The 5,982-nt window shown below is 41.0% G+C and overlaps 1 non-coding gene across 1 annotated transcript; it reads right to left on the bottom strand.

The window, feature by feature from the left end:
- Nucleotides 1-355: 355 nt before the first annotated feature.
- Nucleotides 356-462, bottom strand: LOC118482397. The gene has a single exon (XR_004868437.1). It is a non-coding gene; the product is annotated as a small nucleolar RNA R71 (small nucleolar RNA).
- Between the last annotated feature and the right edge of the window lie 5,520 nt (nucleotides 463-5,982).

Raw genomic sequence — 5,982 nt, 5'->3', positions numbered from 1 at the left:
GGATTATCTACGGCCCACCGTAGGTAATCTAGGCGCCGCTATCAATGCTCCGAATGTCGAAGCCAATAACTTCGAGCTTCGACCGCATTTGATACAAATGCTCCAAAACTCCGCAACCTTCCACGGGCTTGCGGACGAGGATCCTCATCTACATATAACTAATTTCTTAGAAATATGTGATACCTTTCGGATCAATGGAGCATCAAACGACGCCATACGCCTCCGTATGTTTCCGTTCTCACTAAAAGACCGAGCGAAAGCTTGGCTCAACACCCTCCCAGCTGGATCGGTAAACACCTGGGATGAACTAGACCAAAAGTTTCTATATAAGTATTTCCCTCCTTCTAAAACTGCTAAATTAATGGCTGAAATTAACACATACTCACAAGAGGACGGGGAATCCTTATATGAAACATGGGAAAGGTTCAAGGAGCTATTACGCAAGTGTCCCCATCATGGCCTCGCGATATGGCAACAAGTATCCACTTTCTACAATGGATTGTTGCCACACACTAGGCAGACACTTGATTCTAGCTCCGGGGGACTTTTAGGTAATCGACGCCCACACGAAATATATAATCAGATTGAGGAAATTGCTCAAACCAATTTTCAATGGCACACTCCCCGGGGAAATAAGTCTATCGCCCCGGGCGCCCATAAGGTCGACGAAAGCACCTCTTTACAAGCCCAAATCGAGGCCCTTTCTTCAAAAATAAAAAAATTAGAAATGACAAAAACAGTCTCGGTTATGGCTTGTGAAGGGTGTGGTGGGTCACATGAAAATTGGAGTTGCATGAAAGAAACGGACGATCAACAAGAAATGGTAAACTACATTGATAATAGACCTAGGCCGTCGGGTCCTCCAACGGGAACTTACAACCAAGGATGGCGAAACCACCCAAACCTTGGTTGGAGGGAAACCGGCAATAGTAGTAACCAACAAACCCAACGAACAAACTTTCAGCAATCAAGAAATGAGTCACAAAATTTCACTCAACAACAAGGTGGACGAGAAAGGCTCGAAGATACTATATCTCGCCTCATCTCCGACACTGAAAAGAAAAACTCGGAAAGATTTCTACAATTAGAATCTAATTTTAGGAATCAACAAGCTAGCATTCAAAACATAGAAAAACAAATAAATCAACTAGCACAAAATTTTTCCGAGAGACCACAAGGCGCATTACCTAGCAATACCGAAACAAACCCAAAAGCGCAAGTTCACCTCATCACACTACGAAACCGCACCGTAGGGCCTGCAGAAATACCTCCACCAACGGAAGAAACAATGCCAACACATCTGCAGGAAAAGAACTCTCCCCCATCACCAGAGCCTACCAAGGCTCCTCGAGTTCCGTACCCCGGTAGGTTAATTCGTCAAAAGACCAATGAGCAATTCGCAAAATTCGAAAGTCTGTTAAAACAATTGCATGTCAATATTCCTTTTATCGAAGTCCTAACCCAAATGCCCAAATACTCTAAATTTATGAGGGACTTCCTTACACATAAAAAGAAAATTGAAAAATTGCAATTAGTTAATTTAGGCGAAGAATGCTCTGCCCTCGTACTCAATAAACTACCCCAAAAGAAAATCGATCCCGGAAGTTTCACGATTCCATGTTCAATAGGGGAATCACCCGTTCGCAATGCCTTGGCCGACTTGGGGGCTAGCATTAACCTCATGCCCTCATCGATGTTCAAAAGGCTTGGCTTGGGAACCACGAGCCCTACAAAAATAAGCATACAACTCGCTGATCGATCAGTCAAGTTCCCACAAGGTGTCATCGAGAATGTCTTGGTAAGGGTAAGCAAATTCGTTTATCCCGTTGACTTTGTCATACTCGACATGGAGGAAGACACCGAGGTCCCCCTTATCCTAGGGAGACCCTTCCTTGCCACAGCACAAGCAGTGGTAGACATGAATGAAGGGACACTGACTTTGAAGTATGGGGACGATGAGGTGAAGTTCGGAGTTGGGAAGAAAATAGAGGACGACGACCCAATCAATTACATGAAGGTTATTGATTCAAGCTTGGATGCCGCTCTCCGACGGTGTAACTTGGGAAGCAAGGTACTCCACTCAGAAGATATATAACCAGGAATCGGGTCTAGCCAAGGACCCTTATAAACGTGGCGCACCACGGAGGCATTCCGCGGATCTATCCTTAGTTTAGTTTAGTTTAATCTTTTAGTTTTTGCAGAATAAAACACACTCATGGTGGTAATGGATGAAAAAGGGAACGAGAAAAAATGGAACCATGCACGAAGAACAGAGCAACCCGACAAAAATCTCCATCACAGAAGGCTCAACACGGGCCGTGCCCAACCAACACGGCCCCGTGCTGAGCCCCTGCAGAAAAATCACCCAGTTCAGGTAACTGGACACGGGCCGTGTTCAGCGGACACGCCCCCGTGTCCAGGCTTCTGTTTCAATTCTGTAATTTTTGTTACTGGCACTTGACCACGGGGCCGTGCCCGGTGAACACGGGGCCGTGTCCAGGATGCCAGTAACAAAAATCTTTGCTTTTTAACATACTTTTATACATTCTAATCAACCAAAAATATTATTTTTGGACACATTGAGGACAATGTGTAATTTAAATGTGGGGGGGATGCTAAAACCTTGAAATTTTGCAAAATCCTAAACACAAGCCTTACACAAAACTCTATTGGAACCGCTAAACACCCCAAATTTTTTCAAAAACTTTTTCATTTTTTTATTTACTTGTCTTAGTTTAAGTTGGGAATAACAAGTTCTAAAAAGGTTATATTTTTACAAGTTTACAACCAATAACGTCGTGATAAAAAAAAAGGAACCAACATAAGAAAATTATGAAACGGCATAACAAGTCTAGTTTAAAATTCGATTATATATGCTTGGTCACATTAAAACCCATTCCCACAAAAGTGAGTTTTGAGCCTTTATTGAGCATAAAAATACACATATTTAGATTAAATGCTCATTTTTCGTTTCTTGTGTGAATAGCCGCTCGGTCCTTACAAATCTAGAACTTGCCACGACGATACATTCCCGGTCCTTACCAACTTAAGCCCAAGTAAGTAAATGATGGAGGCATTAGGACTAACCATTTTTCTTTTAAAACCATTATTTTTCATTTTCTTTTACCTACCCAAAATCCCCCTAGATAGCCCCTTTGAGCCTAAACCTTTCATTTCATTACCCCAAAACCCTTTTTACCCACCAAAAACCTTTTTATTTATTTTTTTTAGTAACAAGTTCGCTTTTTCGTAAAAATCGCCTTTTTATGTGACGAAAAATATATATATATATATATATATATATATATATATATATATATATATATATATATATATATATATATGATGAAGTCAAAAACAAACAAAAGCTATAAAAAGCTTGTTTGGAGAAATACTTCAAAAATAAAAAGTCACTAAAAATAAGGTACTTCACGAAAACCGACGCTTGTTACGATTTTCGCCCTTTTTACTAACCACTAACCAACCACCCACCTTTAAACCCAAGCCTTCACCCAAAAAGTCCTCTTGATATTTACAAAGGTAAAAAGTTAAAAAGGAGGAGGATTGATTGCTTGGCAAGCCTATGGAAAGACGTAAGTTCCGTGCCGCTCCCGAGTGATTCACTAAAATATACACCTTCGGCCGAGTGTTGAGTGATCTCCCGTGAGGTATGTGAACTTGTATATAAATGGAATTTTAATAAGGCATACTATGCCCAAATAAGTAATTTATCTTATGAAAAGTTCAAAATAAATCATAACGAATAGGATTGTAAATAAATAAAGATAAAGCCTATAAAAACCTTGGATTCCCGACACTCTAGGACAAGCTAAAAAACTTCTCTTCTACCTATTCCATTTGGGAGTGTAAGCCACATTTAAAGAGTTTTGCTTGAGGACAAGCAAAAGTTCAAGTGTGGGGGTATTTGATGTGTGTAAAATGCAACATATAAATCACATCAACTAAGGCATAAAACTAACCCTTTTTAAGTACTAATGTTGGAAAAAGAGTGTTTTTGTCTTCCTTTTGTATTTTCAGGATGAAATGAGCTCAAAATCACAAAAGAAGCAAAAAGACCACTAATTCTACCATAAATACAAGAAAAGGAACAAAAGTAGACTGCCCGGACCCTCAACGGCACCTCCCAAAGCAAAAAGGAAGAAACAGAGTCTGAACACGCCCCGTGTCCAGCGAACACGGGGGCGTGCCCAGGAAGCAGCAGAAAAGACAAACCAGTAGAAGCTTCCATTGCCCACCACGGGGCCGTGTCCAGCGAGCACGGGGGCGTGGTGAAAGTACAGCAGGCGCATTAATTGTAATTCGCAATTACAATTAATGAGGAGAGAGAGTGTCAGGCGGGCACGGGGCCGTGTCCAGCGGACACGGGGCCGTGTCCAGCCTTCTGTTCAGCCTATAAATAGAGGAGCTTGGCTTCATTCTCTCTCATCCCTTGGCACACCACCTCTCTCACACTTCATCCACCACCCACCACCACCATAACACCATCATCCACCACCACCACCATCATCCATTGTCCATCATAGAGTGTGTGAGTCGTCTCGGGATCCAAGATTGATCGTAAGAGTTCTTGACAATCAAGGCCATGTTTGCCTAAGTCTCTTACATCACTTGGTGAAGACAAGTGTTTAGTATAATACTTTTTATTTTTAATCTTTTGCACTTTTTATTTGGTTTTGTATTAATGACTTTAATAACTAGTTACTTATGTTGAAGGTGATCTTTCCTTATCGTTTGTCCGTGGTGTCTTGGCGTTATTTTACTGTCTATATAAAATAAAAGATTTTCACCATTCATATCTCCACGGTCTATATGGAGGTATGTTGGCTACCTGGTCGGGGGTTAAGGGAACGGTTTGGTAAGGGTCTTGCCCTTGTTCAGCGTTTAGAGGTCCTGCTTGGGACCTGGGTCAAATTTAGTAGGATCTCCTTCAATGCCCATAGGTATTGGATGGCGGGGATCCAAACTCTTTGACCCCCTCATAAGTTAACTACTATTAATACTATAACCCGGTTATTTAGGACTGTATCCCTGCTGACTCAGACTACTTAGCCGAGGGTAACGTCACCGCCAGAAGCGGGGCCTACCACAATTTGCATTAATAACTTAATTCATTATCTTCCAATAATCCGACCCTTTAGGATTGTATCCTTGCTGACTCAAACTACTGGGTTGAGGGTAACGTCGCCTTCAAAAGAGGGGCCTACTACAATAACTAAGATAATCTCTTAAACAAGTGCAAAAGTGCGAAAATAATCAAAGGTTATACTAATACACGTGTCGGATCCAAGTGATTCATCTTGTCTATCTGTTTTTATTTTATTTTTATTTTCAGCATTTAGTTAGTTTTTATTTTTCTTAGTTTAAAACATTTTTCTAACTTTTTGATTTGATTAGACGTTGAGGATAAACCGGTATTAAAAGCTCTTGTGTCCTTGGACGACCTCGGTATCTTACCAACACTATACTACGTCCACGATGGGTGCACTTGCCCATATGTGTGTTTAGTGTTAGTAAATATCGTGTTTTATAAATTTAAAACTTGGCTAAAAGTGTAAAAAGGGCTTAAATATACATCAAAATTATATACACACCGACACACATCATTAGGAATACAGTCGCATAATTGCATAAACACGTAGGCATGAAATCACAGATTCACAGAGGGACACATAAGCACATATGCACATAAGCACGTAAGCACGTAGGGCATAGAAGCACAGAAATACAAAAGCACGTACGTATTTAGTCATAGAGGCAGTTAGAATACAGAAACCTATCATTCAAAGCCTGCGATTGTTCGATCGCGATTAGTATGGGTTAAGCGTATAGTATAGCGAGCATCATAGCGTACGGCGTTTCCTTATGGCAGTAACGATTTGTTAGCGTTATGTAGCGAGTGTTGCGAGATCAGCTGTCACACCCCGAAATATCAGAGCATTGGTGTGACTGGACTGGTATCTT

The sequence above is a fragment of the Helianthus annuus genome, chromosome 9 (assembly GCF_002127325.2).
Source record: "Helianthus annuus cultivar XRQ/B chromosome 9, HanXRQr2.0-SUNRISE, whole genome shotgun sequence".
Classification (NCBI taxonomy): Eukaryota; Viridiplantae; Streptophyta; class Magnoliopsida; order Asterales; family Asteraceae; genus Helianthus; species Helianthus annuus.
Note: the sequence above shows the minus strand (reverse complement) of the source record. Positions and strands in the feature narration are given on the sequence as shown.